Here is a 22,376-nt window from a genome sequence, read left to right as displayed (position 1 = left end):
ATACCCTGAGTGGGTCAGCAGTGCTCATAGAGTCTATTGAGGGTGGAGCTATATTAGTTTACTATCCACCAGATAAGAATTTGCTTTACATTCTTATGGGAGCTTTCATAGAATTCTCTTTTTTTTATCTGTGTGGTTGTATTAATCAAGAAGTAAGAAATGAGCCTTAGATAGTTGTCTCTTCGTTCTTCTGCAGGACACCGACCCTGACCTAGCTGCGGTGGCTGTCTTTCTAGACACCACCAAGGCATTTGATTCCCTTGAATTGAAGCGTTCTGAAAAGTATGGTCTTTCCACCTCCTTTCTTTGCCTGGATCCAAGTAATGTATACTAAACCATAGACTAAGATGATCATCAATGGGATGTGATCCCCTAGATTTTGCATCACGAGGGGAACGAGGCTGGGATACCCACTCTCCCCTCTTCTATTTGCCCTGGCCATGGAGCCACTGGCAGCTAAACTTAGACAGTACCATCGCGAATATGCTCTTCAATACCCTGAAAAGCAAATCCTCGCACACATGGCACTCCACACCGGCCCAGCCTACCTCAACGACAGACTCTCCTTCTACGTACCCAACAGGAAAGTCCGCTCCGCTGACCTGTCCCTGGCCGCCGTCCCGCGCATCCACAAAACCACCACCGGGGGCAGATCCTTCTCCCACAGCGCCGCCAAGGCCTGGAACGCCCTCCCCCTCCCCCTACGACGGACCGCAGACCTCCCGGCATTCAGAAGACTGCTCAAGACCTGGCTCTTCAACCACTAGCTGCAGCTCCCCCCCCCCCCCCCCCCCCCCCCAGCGCCTGAAGACCCTAGCGGGCAAGCAGTGCGCTTTACAAATTCCCTGATTGATTGATTGATTTCTGCAGTTTGGAGGGTATTCGGGGGTCACCATCAACTGGAGCAAGTCACAGATTTTCCCTCACACAGCTGCGGTCAAGAGATACATACCAGACTTCCCCTTGACTTGGTGCGATAGCTAAATTAAATATCTCTGGATAGTAATCACTAGGGACAGGGAACACCTCATGAGAGCTAATTATGGCAAAGTGCTGAGTACAATAAAGGATTCCATTACCAGATGGATCGCTATGCCTCTCTCCTTGGCAGGCTGGGTGGCGTTGATCAAAATAGTGTTCCTTTCAAAACATCTCTACCTCTTCATAAACATTCTGTATGCACCCAACAAACACTTCTTCAAAGCACTTAAATCGCAGCTCAATCGGCTGACCTGGGACGGCAAGCAACCCCGCCTCAAGTGGTAAACACTGATTCTACCTTTTGACAAAGGTGTGTTCGAGGTGTCGGATGTGGAGCTATACTACTGGTGCGCCCAGGCGCACTTCGCTGCGTATTGGATGCACCCGCCACCGTACATGCCGCACCTCACAGTGGAATACTGGCTCATGGTCCCAAGCCCCTTACTCAGCATATATAAGTGCACAGACTGACAATAATAATAAATCCCTCATCACTGTGGAGTGCACCAACAAGGCGTGGAGGGCTATCGCTGATCGCATGGAAGATGTACTCTCCTCTGCTGCTACTACCCGGCAGCCGAAACATCTCAATCCCACAAGAGGGCAGATGCAGACAAATGTTGCGGAAATTTAACATACACACATGGGGGGCACTATATGTGGGAGGGATGATTCTCACCCAAGAACAGTTCTGTAAAGACTGCCAACCTACAACCATGGAGCTCTTTATGTACGTAAGACTCCGGCATAATGTGAAATCAGCCACCTCCGACTTCCCAACTGAGCCACCCACTTTCACACCACTACACGCCTTACTTCTGAGGGACACCCTGACCCATATAGTGTCCCTGCTGTACCGAACCACTCAGATAGTCCACATACTACTCAGGTAGCGCGGGCTAGATGGGAGGAGGACGTGGGTGACTCTCTCTGGGATGACCAATAGACATATTGTTGCCAGCAAACAGGACGAATATCGTCCAGTAGCAGACTGCATATCATGCACTTTAAATATCGCCATCGTCTGTATTATACCCCTGGGAAGCTATGCAGCTTCTGCCTCAGGGATAACGATAAGAGTGACAGGTGCGGCAGGGAAAACACTGATTTCCTGCATCTGGCCTGGGAATGCGCCCCCATTAGAGCATACTGGGACACAGTGCTGGGAGTACTCAGCCAGATGGCGTGGACTTCAATAACGAACGCCCCCCTCATTACACTGTTGATATATACAAAAGTGAAGCCCGCTCAGGTGTTTCATATCGCTTGGATTACTGCTAGCTAAACGGCGGGTGACCTGCAGATGGGGGAGGGCCCCAAAGTTTAAGGAGTGGATGCAAGACCTAATGTTCTGTCAGGAGCAACTGACTATATATGCGGAACTAATGCTGGTCTTTTCCAGGCCCGAGATATCTGGGAGCCCCTGCAAAATACTTACAGGTGCAAGCGACTGATGCAGGTATGACAGAGACGGACCCTGAACATCCAAGAACTGCACAGCCTACAGATAGTGAGGCACTGATATGGTAGAGGGACCCTAGGGAGGAGCAAAATGTGCAGATGGGACTATTCTTGGGCTTCTGCAATGAAAGGCCAAAAGGAACTCGAAGTGGTGCAAGGAACAAACGAACTGTGTGCATTGCTGTCGAAATTATGCCTGTATTTACGCTATCTATACCATGTTGCTTTATATAGCTTGCCGTTGCCGGCTTATGTTGCTGTTTATGATGAAAATCAATAAAAAGAGTAAAAAAATAAATTTAAAAAATCAGCAGACTGGGAGAGAAAAGCATACAAGGCATCCCTTGCCTCGCTCTAAAACCCCTGCCACGCTAATTTTTAGTAGGCCTATATGCCTAGCTGAGACTGTAATTGTGGAATTTATTTATTTTATTTTTAAAGTTTTTTAGAGCGCGAACAAGACCCTTGCGGATATCAGAGCGCTTTACAATCAGTGAAGGATAGTTATGCAACAAAATAGCAACAGGTACATTGCGTATACATAGCATAATGTAGACAGTAAATCAAAACAATAATGGGTAAATCAAGTATAAATAACATATTATGCAGAGTACACAAAGAGGTGAAGAATAGGGAGGCAACTGTGGGGAATAGATTGTCTGTTGGTACACATGTGATAAAAGAAATATCGGTAGAGGTACTAGTGAACTCGTAGTTTCCTTAGAAAGTGTTCATGTGAATTTTTCCATGAGAATCGCTTTTATTTCCTTTTTGAAAAGTGCTGTAAATGTGATAAGTCTGGTTTCTGGGGGTAGTGCGTCCCAAATCCTGGGAGCCATCCCTGAGAAGGATTGTTTATAAGTTTTCGTCTTGTTGAATCTGTGTGGCTTCAATAAAAGTTTTTCCGCACTCCTTGTGGATCTATTACCACCAGAGATAGTCAGTTTCTGGGTGAGGTAGCTGGGTGGATTATGGTGTATGGCTTTGTGAGTCATGCAGGCAATTTTCAGGTGAATTCTGGCTTCCAATGGTAGCCAATTCAAGGCTTTTAAGTCAGGGGAGATGTGGGACTTTCTTTTCGAGCCTGTGATGAGTCTGGCTGCAGCATTGATGGAGCCTCTTAGTGGAGCTGTAGTCGCTTTGGGGAGGCCACAGAGAGAGACACTTCCATAGTCCACTCTGGGGATGACTAGAGCTTGAACTGCCGTCTTGAAATCGTTGAATGGTAAGAAGGGTTTCAGCTTTCTCAGTGTATTAATCTGGAAATTTGCCCCTTTGTAGCGTTGCTAATATATTTATGCATGTTGAGGTTGCAATCAAGGGTTATACTCAATGACTTTGCTGAGTCGATGATGGTTGGTTGAACGTTGAATGCCGTAAGTTGTTTGAACCAATCATGCAAGAGGGGTATTTTGGTGGGTGGAGCTATAAGGAGAAATTCAGTTTTTAGTGCATTTAGCTTGAGATGGTTCTCAGCTAACCATGACTGGGTGTTCAAAAGCGTTTTGTTGAGCCGTATGATGTCATCTGGTGTGTATATCTTAAGGTACAGTTGTGTATCATCTGCGTACATGTGAAATTGTACGTTGGATGCTTGCAACAGGACAGTGAGCGGTTCCATAAATAAATTCAACAGTGTCGGGGATAGAGCGGACCCTTGTGGGACTCCCAGAGTTACTGGCACGGATTTGGACAGGGAAGTGTTGGCCTTGAATTTTTGAGTCCAGTTTTGAAAAAGGAGGTAAACCAATTAAGCACTGACCCTGATAGTCCCATTCTGTGATTCAGCACATCTATCAGGTTCTCGTGTTTGACAGTATCAAAGGCTGAGGAGAGGTCTAATAGGATGAGTAGGCATGAACCATTCTGATCAAGATATGTGACTTCATGGCAACTTTGTTGTCAATGATGATTCTGAGGTTTAGGGCATGGTTGGAGGGAGTGGGATTGGGTCCTAGGTCTGATGGTCACCAGGAGGTGTTCCATGTGTTGCTGCTATTACCAGAGATCAGTCCTTCCATCTTGTCTGTGTTCAGCTGCAGGCAGATGTTCTTCATTCAGTCAGCGACATTTGTCATGCATCTGTAGAAGTTGGTTCTGGAGAGAATGAGTTGAGTGTCATCTGCATAGGAAATTATATTGAGACCATTGGATCTGACGATGTTTGCCAGCAGGGTCATATATGCGTTGAAGAACGTGGGGCTGAGGGATGAGCTCTGGGGGACACCGCAGGTGATCTCCATTGGCTCAGACGTGAAAGGTGGGAGGTGGATTGTGAGAAGTTGGCCTGGTATATGCTGTCCAGTAATTAAAGTGGGCACCTTGCACCAGTCCAAACAACCCTTATAGTGATTTAAGAGGTCAAAGATAACTGTAGAAAGTTATCCAAGTGGTAGTTGTGTAGAGCAGCCTTCAGGCTTAGTCTTGAAGGAATGTTAAGCAGCTTGATTTACCAGAATGCAACCTTAGAGTATTGGTTAAATGAAAGGAGAACCACATAATAGTTATAAATATATGTATTTATTAATATAACACACTAAGTACGACACAGTATCTCCTACACAAAGATACTCACAAAGCATACAATGCTGTAGCACAGAAACAATTGTAAGCAGCACTAATACACAGTAGCCTCCGGGGGGAGACCAAACCATATACTAAAATAGTGGTAAAAGAACCACGACTAGAGTCAAGACAGTGTCTAGAGTATGTAGAATCACTGGGACCCCAAGGAACCACCCAAGGTGAATAAGTAGGGACCCCATGGAGGACAGGTGCAATGTGGGAACGCAACTGTGTGCGCTGTACAATTCTATGGGAGAGTCGTGGTTGCAGTTTTAAAGTTTAAGGACCCTTCTCAATAGACTTCGAAGAAAACCTGTGGAAGTTAGGAGGTTCGAGAGCCACCCCACCCGTAGATACCGTAGTACCAGGGAAGCCGGGTGCATAGGTCTGAAGTCGCGTCGAAAACCGCAGTCGATCTCTATGGAGGACTTCGAAGAAGAGCCACTGCTGGGAAGAAGAAACGTGTCTGATGGAATCCAAAGGTGGATTATTGATGAAGAGTACCTGAAGGTAGAGGGGACAGAGTCTGGGTCACTCAGGAATGAACAGGGGCTCGGTAAACAAATACCCACCAATGTCGGGTGCTTCAGGTGCGTTGAGGGTTTCTTGACTCTGCAGCCAAAGGGCCAGGAGACGTTGAGGATGACCAGGAGCCGGATACGAGCTGCCCCACGAAGGATGTCAAGTGCTGAGGAGTCAGTGTCCGCTGGGGCACCAACAAGCCTTGGCAGCGACAACCCATGAAGAAGGTCAAGAAAGGTTACGAGTCGGACCAGCAAGGTCCGGTAGACTCACCAAACACAGGGGAGTGAGGGCTACCCTGGAGCACCCAGGTGAGCCCAAGAAAAGCAGTGTTGACTCTCAAGAGGAGTTCTTTGTAGGAAATGGTGCCAGAGGTTAGGGCTACTCCGAGCCCAGTGCACTTGTTTTGGAAATGCCAACAAGCATAGGCACTTGCAAACGCATGCGGTGCACATTCCCCACGAGGGATTCTGCCCTCAAACTTGGTAAGAGGGCAGCTCAGACCTCGAGGGACTTGGAAACCCACCTCCTGTGTTGCTGGAGCCTTTGGAGTCCGTATGAGCTCAGGAGCAGCAGACCGGCGTGCTGATGTCAGTTTCACCCATTTTTTCCATGCCTCTGTGGGGAACGGGTGAACTGACAACATTTCCACAAGCTTACACAGTATACAGGACTAAGAAAGTGATAAATAACACAGCACTTCAAATATTCCATAAAAAAAATACATGAATCACATGTCAATTATATTTCGGTATAAACAGGCAGGCAACGGGAATCCACAGGCCGTTACTGTATCCACCAGAAAAAGCGTTACCAAAGGTAAGTAACTTCTTCTGATGGATACATCTGCCTGAGGATTCCTCACCTTTTAAATTGAATCCCCAAGCAGTTTCACTCTCGGTGGAGGGTGCCTGCCTTCTTATACCAAAACATCTTGCAGCATAGAACGTGCAAAGTGGCCATCCCATCTCACCTTCCAGTCTAAGCAATAAGGTTGCGCGGAAGTGTGGATGGAGGCCCAAGTTGCTGCCTTGCAGATGTCTACAACATGGGACACCTCTAAATGAAGACAAAGAAGAAGACTTAGTTGTGGTGGAATGAGCTTGAATACCTTCAGGAGGCTCCTTCTTGGCCAGGGCGTAGCAGATCTTGATGCAGATGATGATCCACCTAGACAGTGTTCTCTTATAGACCGCCTTGCCCTTCATCTTGCCCACATATCCAATGAAGAGTAGTCGTCCAGCCTGGATTGAGCAAATTATCACAGACTGTTTGAGTAATATTAAAGAATTACTCAGAGATGAACTTAGTCCCCTCATTGTTTGATTAGTATTCATAGAAAAAGATTTTTCCTCCCTTAAGAGAGTATCCCCCAGATGCATCAAAGTTATGTTTTGCGAGTCCTTAATAGCGAATTTTGAGGAATCGCTATTAAAGACTCGCAAAACAGGATGCATGTAGGAATCGCAATGTTATTTGCGATTCCTACTGATTCCTTATTTGCGATTCGCTAATTGTGAATCGCAAATAAGGAATGGCTTTCCAATTCATTCCTATGGGCCAAAGGCCTTTAGGAATGAATGGGAAATCCATTCCTTATTTGCGATTCGCAATTAGCGAATCGCAAATGTGCAGCAATTTCAAGTGTGCCAGGGTGTCCAAAGAACACCCTGTTGCACCCCTGAAATGGTAATGTTCACTGGTGTTGCGCACACACACATGTCCCAAGGACATGTGTGTGTGTGATATACAACTTAGAAAAATGCACTAAAGTGCATATTTCTAAGTTTTTGCTTTTTACCACGTAGTTTGGTTTCGCAGTAAATAGCGACCCCAGATTGCGAATTTGCAATCTTGGAATGGTTCATGCATTGCATTTAAGGAATCGCAAATTACGATTCCTTAAATGCAATCCCAATTTGAGAACTCGCAATTATTTGCGAATTCTTAAATTGCGAGTGCATGAACCCTTGATGCATCTCAAATGCCATTTTTGTGGGCGCAAACGGACGAATTTTGCGATTAGCACTGGTTGTGCTCGCAAAAATACTTGATGCATCTACCTGTATGTGCCCCTTCAGAAGTAGGCCATAATAAGGGTGTGTGGAATAGTAGGATTGTTCTAAAAGGATCAAAAACCAGCTGGACAATTGTAACTAACACTGAGGTTTCTCCCAGCATACAGCAGCCGTAGGGGATTCCGATACAATCTAATCCATGTTGTACTAATAATGCTAATGTTCCTGCTATTTCATCCAATGTCCCTTCACACAAACAAGCTGTTCCTCATTGGATTAATGAAGGGACAAGTAAGGAGAGCTATCCCGACGAAGGAGATGAGAATATTGATCGTTGTGTCAGGGAGTCTAGACTTCCTAGAATAAATCTTCCACTGCATCATGGCCATAAGTTGCCGTATTAATTAAAGTGCCGAAGCTAATTGGTGAGCACAAAGAACCTTACCACGTGCTATTTAATAAAAAAACGGACTGACTTGTTAAACATCGAGATTTTCCTTTGACGCAGGCGCGCAATATCTTGCCCACCCAAAGGATAGCTGGGTTTGGGCCAAGCAGAGTGGACCAGGAAGGGGACTGTATTATTGGAAATTTTAGGTTCCCATCACTGGCCCGCTCAGTTTTATCATCAGGGTGGGATAGTCACAAGCTTGAGTCGAACAGCAGTATTGAGCCCCTCCCCTTGGGATATATCTATAGGCCTTCTCCTTGTTCACGTGTGATTAATGGTCATCAGTCCCAGTGGCCTATTTCTCCTTCTTATTCTTCCTACTAATCACAACCTAAATGGGAGGGACATCTATGCAATTCCCATCTCTAATCGGTTTGATCCCCTATGAAGTATAAATTGACTTTTTAAAGATAAATCGCAGCCTCTCCCACTTAACTGCTTCCTGCCCACCAAGTCCGATTTACTTACAGACTCCAGTTCCCCTTGTTCTGGCCTCATAATGTCAGTACCCCCAGTGCATGCTACCATTGCCACAGCCCTCCCTTCTAATGATTTCATAGACACACCAATTACTGGGACAATTGGTATGGTGCTTCCAGTGTATTCTTCCATCGCCACAGTGCTCCTTGTTAATGATGTCGCAGACACACCAACTACTGGGACAGTTGATATGGCGCCTTTATCATCACAGGTCCTGCAAACAAAGTTTATTTCTTGGAATGTGGCCGGTTTGGAATCCAAACTATTGGTCCATGAGTGGAGTTCATTTATAAGCCAATTCAACTTTTGTCTTTTTCAAGAGACATGGGCGATTTTGCCCCTGTTCCTCTCAGGATTTGCCAACTTTTCCAAAGTAGCAATATCATCTGTCCGAGGTTGGCCGTTAGGGGTCCAACGACTTGGGTAAAAATCTCCATTATACAGGAGATAGAAGTAGACACCCATGATTTATTATGGGTCTGCCTTACTATGCCTGGAGATATGGCATATTATATTTATAACTTCTATACTAGGTCAGTGTCCACTAACAATACCTCATAGTGCCAGATACTCTGAATGCCCACTTGTTCTCAATTCCAACTGCTGCATCGAAGATTGTAGGTGAAGATGTTAATTGTACATTTGAGCCGCTTAGCATTGACAATTGTCACCTTTTCCTAGAAGAGGATACCATCTGGGACATCCCAGAGTTAGGGATTGAGTCTATTAAAAATGAACAAGAGTTGCACTCCAAATTAATGCCCTTACTCTCACCCAGGGATTGCGTGCATACAATGGCAGAACTTCTTCTGCTAGCTCTGGTGGCAACACATACAATCGGGTCAACCACTCTAGTTTGATTGATTATATTATATTAGATGTCAGGCTCTGACCAAAACTAACTGACAAGATAGTGGTCCCATGGGGTAAATAATGATCACATCGCCCTATCATTGGAACTGGGCATAGCTACTAAAATCACTAGTAATCCTATAGATACAATTTATGATAGGAGGTTGCTACTTGCTAGCAACAGGTGTAGGGTAGAGTGGAGTAGGGCATCCTGCTCCCAGGAGACGATCAGTAGAATATATAGTTTGGTCGCTGACTGTTTGGAAGAGTTGGAAGTACTCAACATAAGTGGGGGATCCTGGGATGATATGGTGAATGCTGTGGAATCCACCGACCAACTGGTCTTTACTATAAGGGATACCTTTCTCACCAAAGAGATTGGGTGTCCCAAGAGTGGTAGACTCCCCCACCCGTGGTACCATACAAAGTGTACAGTAGCCAGAACCAATTTGGTAATGGCAATAAGGGCGCAGAATAGATCAATGATTAAGGAAGCAAAAGCTGTTATAAAAAAGGTTTTACTCAATGCATAAAAAAGGTGAAAGACGAAAATGTGAGGGAAGAGACAAAGATGTTTGCTCCTTCTGGAACTCAGTGACATCTGGTAACAGGGAGGGTACAGCTCCCATTAAAAATAATAATATTGCTGCCATTGACTGGGTTACACATTTTTTAAGCCTCTACTCAGGAGATGGGGATAGGTTGTCCTCTCCAACCGGCATGGAAGCTTTAGAAGCTATAAGGATTAAAATTAATACTGCTGGAAATGAACACACAAGCTATGAGGCTGGTCTTTCACTTTCCCACAGGCAATTACAAGACAAATACCCCAATGTGATTACTGTTTAAAGATCCAGGTCTTGACAAACTTCCTGGAGACCTAGTTGCTGATTGAGCCAGGCATATGGAGCACATATCTTTCAGTGGCCTTTACGACCATTATGAAAGGGGCCCCCAGTCCTAATTGTGGGCAGGGGCAGAAATTATCCCCATACATAAAACAAGCATTTACAATGCAACGGTCTCGCCTTCGCAAAAGTTAGAGCTATTGGCATTGTAAATGACAAAATGTTTATTTATGTGTTGGTATTGAAATCAGATAAATAAATGGCATTGTCATTTACAATGCCAATAACTTAATCTCTCGCAACTGCCACACACACACAGACCCACACACTCACACACAGAGCCCCCCACACACACACACAGAGCCCCACACATACACACACAGAGCCCCCCCCCCACACACACACACGCAGAGCCCCACACACACACAGCTCTGGCTCCATACTGGCTTGGTTCTCTATGAATTTGCCCATCTGCCCACCTCTATTTTTGAAAGCTGCTGTTCATACGTCCACTATATCCAATGCCGGCGCTGCAGTGACAGGCGTGACCGTCTAATCACTGTTTCCAAATGCGCAAAAGCTACATTTACACTCTCATGAATATTAAGCAATGTTTCAGGAACAATCAAGTCAGAAACCCTCGATTTTTGAAAATTACAGTATTAATTCACATTGACAAATGCAGAGGAATGAAAAGTCATGTACAGCAAAGGAGCAAATAATTAATAGGGTACTGAATGATTATGAATTATTAATGGCATCAAATTGTATTTATAATCTAGATTGAATTGTGTAGCATGCATTATTAATAACACGAATGCAGCATAGTTCCACACTTATTATGCATGCTTGCTGTTGTGGTGCATTTCTGGCTGCTGCTTGGTGTGCCTTGTTACTTACTACGCCAGCACGTCGGGGCGCCTGAAGATTCCCTAGTTAAAAATGCGGGAACAATGGCAACGGAACCCCTCCCCAGCTGCACAAGGACAGTTTGGAAGAAAGCTTGAGTGGGTGGACTGCTAGGGCACCGTGTGCAATGCCTGTGGCCCCAAGAAAGTGACTGTCAAAGGCCCTCCACACATTCAGGGCCAAAATATTGTCTCAAATGCAGTAGGGCACTAAGGGCAGCGGTGCATGCCTATTTACTATGCAATGGACATTTACAAACTCTTTGGTATCCTGTGGTTTGTAGCAATGATCCACAAGATTGCAAACAGAATTAAATCAATGAATACATCTACAATTGTTGGGAGGAGGAATATGGCATATGCTGCAAATAATGTGTGTGCGCATAAGTCCATTATAAAATACGTAATTATGTTATTTTATATAGTACAAGACAAATATCACTATATATATATATATATATATATTTTATTTTTTTTTATACCAAATGCCCTAAGCATTGAGAAGTCACACGCCACATCCCACCTTCCAGGATAAATGTGCTGCTGTGCATCTTTATTTCCCGGTTCTTTATAATCTTTCGCCGACGCGTTTCGGGGCTTCAGGCCCCTTCATCCTGGGCATGAACACACAGTGACTTCTCAATGCTTAGGGCATTTGGTATAAAAAAAAAATATATATATTTTGCAACAATCTAGATCTGTTCCTTATTACCCAAGCATTAATTTTCAGGCAATAACTTGAAGCATGTTAAAGAGTGGAAAGGGGATACCTAGCAAAGCAGTACGAAAAGGCAAGTAAGAATACTTCAGTCTGATGGTTACAAAAGTACGGAAAAACATAAAAGTACTCATGACATTGTACTCTAATATTTCCCAAACGTGTCTCAAAACTATGCCATTGGCACTCCAATGATTCCACAACACAGCCACAGTGTGCCAACGCTACCAGCACTTTAAGACCATCCTTGAGGCACCCCTATTACAACTTTGCCATTACCTCCAACAGCCCAATGCCTGCAAGCACCGATAAAGGCCAACACTATCAACCCGCATCACTGCTATTAACCAACCAACGTCTATACATACAAACTACCACCTTAAGTCCGTATGATCAGGAGTGGTGACGAAGCACAGAGCTTCAATAGAATGAACATCGGCTGCACACCCAGGAGCTTGTAAAAGTCCCTCGGCCTCACACACCTTTCACCCGGCAGACTTGGTCTCAAACTTGGTAAGCATCTTCTCTCTTCTCCGATCAACAGAGGCTCCCGCAGGTTCCACTGTTCCCGTGGACCCAGAGCTGACAGAATATTGCCCGGGACGTCAAAGAACCTATCCGCCCCTCTCTTCCTGCGGACTACCGGCAGGCAGCACTCCCCCAGGCCGCTTCTGCTGCTCCAAGTCAGCGCACCGGAAGTGCCGCGGTGGAAGAGCAGTCGACGTCTCTCTGGCATGAAGGAGCTTCGACACTGAGAAAGGACTAATGAGTAGGTGAGCCGGCCGACTTGGTGGCCATATTTGAAAGGCTACTTTCACTATATAATATTTTTGATCTCTAAGAATACAGTAGTAGATTATAAATGTGGATTATCCAATTCTTATTGCTCAAAAGCTCTAATCTCATGAAAGAGTCGGAGGCCAATGTTACGCTGAGTTTGTGGCTATTTATTAGATAGCTGTCAGATTGGCAATAAAAACAAGCGTTGTCCTAGCTGCCCCCGTGGGAGCACAGGGAGGAGACTGCGAGCGAGCAGCGGGCGCCTTCCGGGCCTAGGGTGGTCCCAAACGTGTCTCAAAACAATGCCATTGGCACTCCAATGATTCCACAACACCGCCACAGTGTGCCAACGCTACCAGCACTTTAAGACCACCCTTGAGGCACCCCTATTACAACTTTGCCATTACCTCCAACAGCCCAATGCCAGCAAGCACCGATAAAGGCCAACACTGTCATTCCGCATCACTGCTATTAACCAACCGACGTCTATACACACAAACTACCAGGAAAGAGAGCGGGCGGCTGGTGCTTTAGGAGGCTGGGCGGGAGAGGCTTCAGAAGGGACCGGGATCGGGACCGAGCTGGCACAGACTGACGAAAAAACAGGCCTGGAAAAAAAAAGGAAACACCCACAATGGCCCACCTCTGAATGACGAAACAAAGGGGGCGGGGCTTAAAAAAAAGACAAACGCCCACGAATCTGCTCCAAGACTGATTGACATCATTCTCTTCCAATGGCTAGCCTCCATTTATGGAGCTACCCAATGGAAGAGAGAGGAGGGTTCAACCCTAGTACTGAAAAACAAAAATTCTCGAGCTGCGCGACAGTCGAGACCTAAAAAGGCCAAGGGATTCACATGTTAATTATAGGCTCATTGACAGTGCTCAAAAGCTCTTCAGCAAAGCAGTCCTGACTAGATTGCAGGAATGGATGAGCTGTAATGATGTCTTAACCGCCCTACAGGCTGGCTTTAGGGATTTGGTCAGTAAAATAGGCCAAGTGTTTCCATTCCAAATGCTATACTGAAAAACCAATACTCTGGGCAAAGGCAGATTATATGTTTTTTTGTAGACCTTCGCTCGGTCTTTAATTTAGTTCCCATGGAAAGAATGTAGAAGGTCCTTGAAGAGATGGGGGTACCTGGTCATTTGATAAGACATTCTAGTGAGACTCCATACTAAGAACTATGTGCAAGTAAGATGTGGGAGTGCAGGTGAACTGAAAGATCCGCTCCCAGTGGATAGGGGGTTAGGCAGGGCTGTGTCCTTTCCCTCAAACTGTTCTCACTTTATATTAATGAACTCATTGAACATCTTGAGTTATTTGACAATGACACACCAAAATTGGCAAACCAGAGGGTTCCTGCACTAATGTTCGCATACAATAATTTGCTCCTTTCTAAATCTCCAATGGGCTTCAAGAAGCTATTGAAACTCTTTCATAATTTTAGTGAAATGAGGGGCCTAAAGATTTATGTGCACAAGACAATGTTTACAGTTATTTATTTATTTTTATTTTATATTCTTGTATAGCGCAAGAATCGACCCCTTACGAGGTATCTCCGCGCTTTGCTCGCAGGGTGGAATGGCAGGTGTTTCCAGAGGTTGTGGTTGTCGACTGATGGTTGATTATTTATTCTTCCAGGAATAAGCAGGTTTTTAATTTCTTCCTGAAGGAGGAATGGTTGGAGGTTTGTCTTATGCCGATGGGTAGGTTATTCCAAAGGTTAGGCCCTACCATAGAAAAGGCTCTGCCACCTTGTCTGGTTTTTTTTACCAGAGGAGTTTTTATTAGCAGTTGATTGCTTGATCGTAAGGCTCTGTCAGGTTTGTAGAGGGGTAGCTTTTGGGTCAGATAGTTGGGGGCTTTCCCGAACAGGCATTTGTGAACAATGCAACAGATTTTGAATTTGATGCGTTGTCGAATAGGTAACCAATGCAGTTCTCGCAGCAGAGGCTTGGAGGGGGTTTTGGGGGGGGCATTCAAAACCAGTCTTGTCGCTGTGTTTTGGACTACCTGGAGGCGATTTATGGCGCTCTCGTTGGCTTGTATCAGGAGTCCATCAGGAGTCCGTTGCAGTAATCAATTTTACTTATCACCATAGTCTGCACTAGGGTCTTTCTGTAGTTGTCTGATAGGTAAGGGAAGACTCGTCTTAACAGACCAATTGTGTGGAAACATGCCCCAGCAACTGCACTCACATGTTCCTTCAAGGTTAGATTTTGATCTAACTTCACCCCCAGATTTTTTACTGTTAGTTTTGGGGTGGGTACTGGTCCCAGATCGAAGGGCCACCAGTCGGGGGACCATAGTATGGACGCTTTTCCAAAGAGCATTAGCTCCGTTTTTCCAACGTTGCATTGGAGGCGGTTGGCAGCCATCCAGCTGGAGATGGCCCTCATGCCTTCCGCGAAGTTATCCCTGACATTGGAGTTGAGAGAATGGAAAGGGTAAAGAAGTTGGGTGTCGTCAGCGTAGGACACCGGGGTGAATCCATATTTTCTCACGATCTCAGCAAGGGGGGCCACGTACACATTAAACAATGTGGGGCTTAGGCATGAGCCCTGTGGCACCCCCTTCGTGAGCATCCTTGAGGAGGAGCGGTATGGTCCCAGGCTGACGGATTGTGAGCGCCCGGACAGAAAACTCTCCAGCCAGGAGAGGGCTTGTCCTCCTATGCCTACTCCCTGTAAACGGCTCACGAGGATCTTGTGGGACACAGTATCAAATGCGGCCGACAGGTCTAACAGCACCAGAATCATTGAGCCTCCTCTATCCTGTGACATCTTGATGTTATCGGTCACGGAGAGGAGAGCTGATTCGGTGCCTGAACCCAGATTGAGAGTGGTCCAGGCCCCCTGTCGCCTCTATGAAACTGGACAAGTGGGTATTAACATGCTTCTCGGCCAGTTTACTCAGGAGCGGCAGCAGAGAGATGGGACGGAGGTTGGAGAGCTCTGTCCAAGGGGAGATGGGGTTTTTCCGAATAGGATTCACCACTGCCTCTTTCCATTGCTGGGGGAGTTTACCTTCTTTGTAGGAAAGGTTCAAAACTTTTTGGATAAAGGGGCAGAGAGCAGTGCTAAGCATGTTCATCCCTCTGGGGGGGGAGGAGATCATGGGGGGACCCTGTTTTTATTGTATTTAGTAGAGATTTTATGTCATCCTCGGAGATTTCTGGGATGTCAATAAAGGTCTCAGAATTGGTTTGTAGACAGAGAGCATCAGCCGTCTCTATGTTGTTGGGGTGTTTGGCCAATATTTTGTTATAGATGGTGTCAATTTTATCTTCGAAGAATTGTGAGATCTTGTTACACAGATCCTGAGAATAGGTATCAGGACTTTCGCATGCTGTAGGATTTGTGAAACTTCTTAGAATTTTGTATAATTCTCTGGTAGAATTATCTGCTTCATCTATTTGGGATTGAAGGCTGGTTTTCCTTGCCTTTTTAATGTTTTTGTAATAAGAGGAGACAGCTTGTTGATAGAGCTCTTTGCTTTCACTGGAGTGGTTCTTCCTCCATCGTTTTTCTAACTTTCTGCACTTTTGTTTCTCAATTTTTAATGCTTCCGTGTACCAGATTTCCTTCTTGTTATTAGTCGTAGGTAGTTTGACCAATTTTTGTGGGGCTATAAGGTTTATTGTATCGAGGAGGGTGGTGTTTAGTTTGGCAAGGGCCGAATCAGAATTGTCAGAGTCGGAGAGAGTTGGTGTTTTCCAGGTTTCTACGAATGCTTCTGGAATAACCTTGTGCCATGGTCTACGTTTAATGCTCATGGTGGCAGAGGGTTCGGAAGGTTTAGTTAGTTGCATGAAGGAAAATTCCAGCATGTTGTGGTCGGACCAGTGTACTGATTTGGGGGGATGGCAATATATTGACGGATAATTAGAAAAGATGAGATCTAAGGTGTGGCCACCTCTGTGGGTGGGACCACTATTTCGTAGATGTAGGCCTAGAAGGGCGAGGTCTGCCAGTAGGAGCTTGGTATCAGGGTCCTCTGGTGTATCTGCGTGGAAATTAAAATCTCCAAGTAGAATGAAATGACCCCAGGCCGTACACATTGGGCTAAACCTAGGCTATCTGAGACTTATTTAGGACGTGTTAACACCTTTGATTACTTGGGTATAACGTTAACTGAGCATCTGGGGTGGCATTCACACATAATGCATCACAGACTTAAACTAGAACAAGTGGCTGGAGGAATCATTTAGATGTCTCTTAGATCTCAGTTCAGTACAATACAGCCTGCCCTTGAAATATATAATTCACACGCCCTAGGGACTGCATGCTATTGAGCAGAACTGTGAGGCCATCTTTGTGTGAACTTTCTTCATCAGTAGAAACCCGCTTTATGCAACAGCTGATTGGGCTCCCGGTAAGCACCCCATTAATCCCACTATGGCTGGACCTAGGGTTACGATAGCCGACAAAATAGCACTGTGTCTTCTGCTATATTGGAGAAGAATCTGGTATACCCCAGAGCTCTCCTCATACCGCAGGGGCCAGGAGGAAATTTTGTCCAAATTCAGGTTTTAATGATATCCCGTGGATTAAGCAAATTAAGAACGTGTTAATGAAAATAGGTTTGGACTGATGGGTAATCCATTTGGCCTGAATAGCCCAATACCTAAAGAGCTACTTAAAACATTGTTCTGGCAGTCAAAGGACTTGAAGCTCATCTCCCAATGAATGGTAAATTCATCAAATCTCATCCACCTCTTCATTCAAAAACGAAGTGAAAACTATACTAATGAATACGTTTTTACCCGGGGACGCAGTATGTTTTATTGTTTATCTATCTGCCTAGTACTCCAATGCTCTGATTATCTACACTCTTATGTGCAACTATTGGCTCCAGCTTTAGCATGCTCCTCCCATATATTGAATGGTTGTTTGTTCCAACTGCTGTATCCCACATACCCTATGATGTGAAGTGCTCTGATACCCTCTTGGGTCTTGTTCGCGCTATACAAAACTTTATAAATGCATAAAATAAATACATACATTTTAAAAATGGTGGCTCCTTGATGGAAGGTTTGTTTCCGTTAAAGACCCATATAAGAAGGAGAATTTTCTGGACGAGATGCATCCCCCATTAGCTAGGCGACTGTGTATGCAACTTCGGTATGGGACCTTGCCGCTTGGGGCTTTTACAGTCAAATGGTTAAGTTCTAAGAGTGAGCTGGAAGTCCAGTGCCCAATGTGAGGTGCACCTAATGAGACTGTTGAACATGTCCTGTTCTTCTGCCCCTTTTATAGCATTTGTCGGAATAGTGGATAGCTCCTTTGTGTAGGAGTTTGGGAGCTAGAGGATACAAAGAGGTCCTTTAGCTCTAATAGGCTTCGGGTGTGAGAAGTTGGCCTGATATATGATGCTCACTAGTTCTAGTGATCACCTTGTATCAGTCCAAACAACCCTTATGGTGATTGGTTGTAAAGTCAACCTTATAGACCAGCTATCCTAATTGTAGCATGGACAAAGCAGTCTTAGGCTAAACTCTTTTGGCATGTGAAGCCAGCTGTTTTACCACATATAACCCCTTGAATACCAAATGAAAGGACACCACACAGGTAGTTATGAAAATAAACAAGATATTTATTAACTAACAAACACCTCTGAACTCTTTATGACATCAGAGGGCTAAGCACATGACAAGACTCTTAAGAAAAATATGTTAAGTTGCACAAGTTACAATGTTGCCCTAGGGGCTCAACAAACCATATACTAAGTAAATGGTATAAGGAAGTCGATTAAAGGAATGGAGCTGTCCAGAGGCTGTAGGATCGTTGGGACTACACTACCCTAACTTTAGGTAAGTAATAGGAGGCCCACGGAACGCGTGTGCAGAGTGTGAACTCACACGCGAGATTCTTAACAACGTCTATGGACAGTACAGTTCAAGAAAAAGGTGAGTACGGACAATCCTGACTAGTTAGGACTACAACGACTGTGGAACTGGACACTAGGAGAGTCCATCTACCCTTGAGCACCGAAATGCTCTCGTTACCTCACCCACGGGCTGCGGGTGCATAGGTGCAAAGTCATGTCGGGTTTCTGCGTTGAAGTCTATGGAGCCTGAAAGAAAAGATGCTTCAGGCGACCAGGAGGAAGATGTTCGGTGTGATCCAAGGGTGGATCAGTGAAGCTGAAGACCTGAAAGCAGAGAGGACAATGTTCACAGTCACTAGCCAGTGACTGGAGTGGAACCAGGAAGGAACCAGAGGCTGTCGTCGCGATCAGGTGAAGAGTGGACGCTTGACTCTGCAGCCACGTGGACCAGGTGGTGTCTTCGACCACCAGGATGGAGGCACGAGCTGTCCCACGCAGGCTCTCGCTGTCGGTGGTGTCGGATCCGGATTTGGAGTCAACAGGCCTTGGCAAAGACAACCCACGCAGTGAGTGGAAAAGACGTCTGGTGCGGACCAGGAGGGTCCGGGATGCCTCTCTTTTGGAAGGAAGCAAGGGCCAGTCTGGAGCAACCAGACCAGCTGTGTTGATGTCGTGGATCGTCGTCTAGGAGGCCACTAGCCAGCCGGCAAGTGACCAGACAACGCGTCAAGCAGCAAACAGGCAGAAGGGCCCCACGCAGATCTCGTGGATGCTGGAGGGCTGGTCTTCTTTCGGTGCAGGAGCTGCTCGGGGCTGGGGCTTCTCAATCCCCAAAGCACTTCGTCGAGGTTACCTCAGAGGTCGTGCTGGAAGCGAAGTGCAGTTTCTTCAAGATGGCCGTCCCACGTGTCTCGTTGCACCCACGGATCTCAGCTGTGCTGCAGATGTAGATAGAGGTCGGAGAGGTCTGGGAATCCGGGTCTCGTCGGGCTCTGAAGTCTTGATCCTCGAGGGAAGACGACAAAGTGAAGCCGCTGGACGCTGATGGTGCCTGCTTGTGCAGGGTGGGCACTCCTTGCCCACAAGAGAGATTTCTTCAGTCTTCTGTGTAGAAAGTCGAAGTCCAGAGTTTCTTCTTGCAGAATTTCAGTTCAGGATTAATCTGATTTGGGGGCGTGGCTTGGACGCCGAGGAAGATGGCGGTTTGAAGCGTCTCTCCTCCCGTCACGAGCGTCTTCAAGTAAAATTGGAACACCTTTTCATGCTTGCAGCTGGGATGTGACCGAAGAATCTAGCGTCGGATCACTCCCTGCCCGCAATGAGCCGACCCTGGTGCCCGTAGCTGTAGCGGATCGAGAGCTGCGCCGAGTGAGGCGTCCATGGCGGCAGCGCGATCGAAGGAAAGGAAACGGAGCGTGAAGTGAGCTCCTGCGACGTGCAGCGGTAAATCCGAAGTCCCGAGAGGGGTGAAAGTAGGTGGACGCGTCTACGGGAGAAAGGTGCACACCGGGATAGTCAGCTGAATTACCGATCGTGTAAGTACAATCTGATCGGCCATGGCAAGGCTTCCTCTGCCTTTACCAAGATGGCGGCCGCAACTCGGTAATGCCTGAAAAACCGAGGCAAACTGTCTCTCCTCGCTAGTTCTGCCCAATCGGCCGGTTTTTGATGCCAATTGAACACTGTTGAGAACTACCCTGCTATGAGGGGAGGAAAATAGTCACATACTCTTGCACTGATCAGAGGAGATGGTTGTTGCTACGCTGTGTGCCTGGAGTGCCTGCCTTTAGCCCACAACGCATTCTCTACAGTCACAATACATGGCGGACTCACAGTATCTGACAATCTACTCATGAGGACTTAAATCTGCTGAAATGTGCACCTGGATTGCCTAACATCGACTCGCAGTGTGCTCCCTAATGTTCCAGCCTCAGTTAGCGCCACGTGCACACAGTGAATGAGTGAATGAATGAATGGGACGCCCTGTTCCTCAAATGCCTTTTTGCAAAGTGCTATCATCAGTAAGCTGAGTTCATGCTATCATCAGTAAGCTGAGTTCTGGCTGACCAATCTCCTAGGTAGGCTAGTGCTGGTTATTTTGCTCCGCGTGAGTACCGAGGGGAACTTTCAGGTCAATAACTACAGTTCTAAACAGCACGGAGAAGGAACCAGTGGTCGCAATGGATACCAAAGACCAGGGAACCCTTAAGAGACTTAAATCTGATCACTCGAACCCGGGATCGCCAAACAAGCCAAAGAAAGTTACCCCGGACGCACTTGACATGATATTGAACAGATTGGATGAGGTGAAGGACCTAGCCAAGGTCACTAAGGAGGAAGTGGTGGCAATCCGTCAAGATATCCGAGACACTAATGCGCGCCTGACAGAAACAGAATCCCGGATCAGTCGCCTGGAGGACATAGAGGTTAAAACTACAACGGCTCTGAAACACCTACACATCTCCTCTGACCAGACAACTAGACGACTGGCCGAGTTGGAAGACAGGAATAGGAGGCGGAACCTACGCATTTTTGGAATTCCGGAAGGATCCGAAGAGTCGGAAAGCTCATGCATTCAGTTCTTAGAATCTTGGTTCACTAAAGCCACGAATCTGACTTTTTCCAACCCTCTTGAATTTGATAGGGCACATAGAGTCCCAGGGAGAATCACTAAAACGCAGAGAGGACCAAGGCCCATCGTTTGTAAACCATTACGCTACCAACATGTGGAGCAGATCCTTGCCTTCGTACGGAAGCACAATCATATTTTGTGGAAGGACTCCAAGGTCTACATTTCTCAAGACTACAGTAAGGAAACCGTGGAAATAAGGAAGGCCTTCCTTGCCCTTCGTCCACAACTATCAGTGAAAGGATACCAATTTGGTTTTGTGGGTCCAGCGAAATATAGGGTGACAATACGAGGATCGTCTCACTACTTCACGGACCCCATGAAGCTCAAACGGATGCTTGAGGATGTAGAAGAACGAGACATGGAGCGCGATATGGAAACTAATAACCCGGATGACCTATCAGCCTCGGCTTCTGCTTCAGGATACAAGTGACCACGTTAGGTTCTATCATAAAGTTTTCTGTGCTCTGTTATTACTAAAAGTCTGATCTGCTTAATTATTGCTGGGTTCTTACAGGATAGGTCTCAAGTTTACGGAAACCTCCCACAACTGGAAGATCTATGATGTCCTGGAAGTCTCTTTACTTTACCTCCCTGGTTCAAGCTGGCGTGGTCCAGCTGTTATTGGTCTGATCCTTTTGACTAGAGCTGGCTCGCCTTGTTGGCTCCAATGAGACGGTGGCCGGTGATATATAAATCATAACGTGCTGTCTAACTCCAGACTTTGGTATATTGACAGGTTACTCAGAGTAGACCGGATTCGTTCTGGCAATACTGTGACTCTTTGATTACTGATTACTGATGTTCTACTGTTCTTTGTTTAGGTTATTCACCACTGATGCGACGACTTGGATACTACTAGCCATTACGTGCCTTTAGTGTAGGATATGACGCTATAATATCTTCCAATGGGCCATGATGTTGTATTCTCAAATTTCTGCTCGATAATCATAATCTAGTGAGCACTCAGGAATTATTCTGATTTACCAAGAATGTATAGTGAGTGTGCGCTGTTGATCATATGTCGGTTCTGCTGCATCATTCCAACGTTCCACTGCTTGCATAGTCTTTATATGCATTTTTCGTTATGTATTGTTGTTCCAATGTCTATACATGACTAGTTTAGGCGGGGGGGTTACTGCGGTTTTCCTCACGTCGCCATGCTTCTGTATCACAATCGGGGTGGGTGGGGTGGGGGGTTGCATGGGATTGGGGGGGATGGGTGCTGTGTTCTATGGTTTGTATTATTTTTTCTTCTTTCTCTTTTATTCTCCTTCCTTCTTTTTCTTCTCCTCTCCGTACCACTTCTTTCTTCTCTGATCTATCTCTT

At 45.9% G+C, this 22,376-nt stretch overlaps 1 protein-coding gene across 9 annotated transcripts in view; it reads right to left on the bottom strand.

Annotated features, from left to right (window-relative positions):
• The window catches only part of PPP3CB (protein phosphatase 3 catalytic subunit beta), a 1,016,614-nt gene that overhangs the window by 870,863 nt on the left and 123,375 nt on the right, over positions 1-22,376 (bottom strand). Inside the window, exon 1 of one of the 9 annotated variants that reach the window (XM_086922335.1) lies at positions 12,287-12,374. The exons of the other annotated variants lie outside the window; for them this stretch is intronic. The gene's annotated coding sequence lies outside the window, so the exon portion shown is untranslated. Of the gene's footprint in view, positions 1-12,286; positions 12,375-22,376 lie in introns of those variants that run through there. 9 annotated transcript variants of the gene reach the window in all.

The sequence above is a fragment of the Lissotriton vulgaris genome, chromosome 5 (assembly GCF_964263255.1).
Source record: "Lissotriton vulgaris chromosome 5, aLisVul1.2, whole genome shotgun sequence".
Classification (NCBI taxonomy): domain Eukaryota; kingdom Metazoa; phylum Chordata; class Amphibia; order Caudata; family Salamandridae; genus Lissotriton; species Lissotriton vulgaris.
The sequence above is the reverse complement of the archived record's forward strand: the minus strand, read 5'-3'. Positions and strand labels throughout refer to the sequence as shown.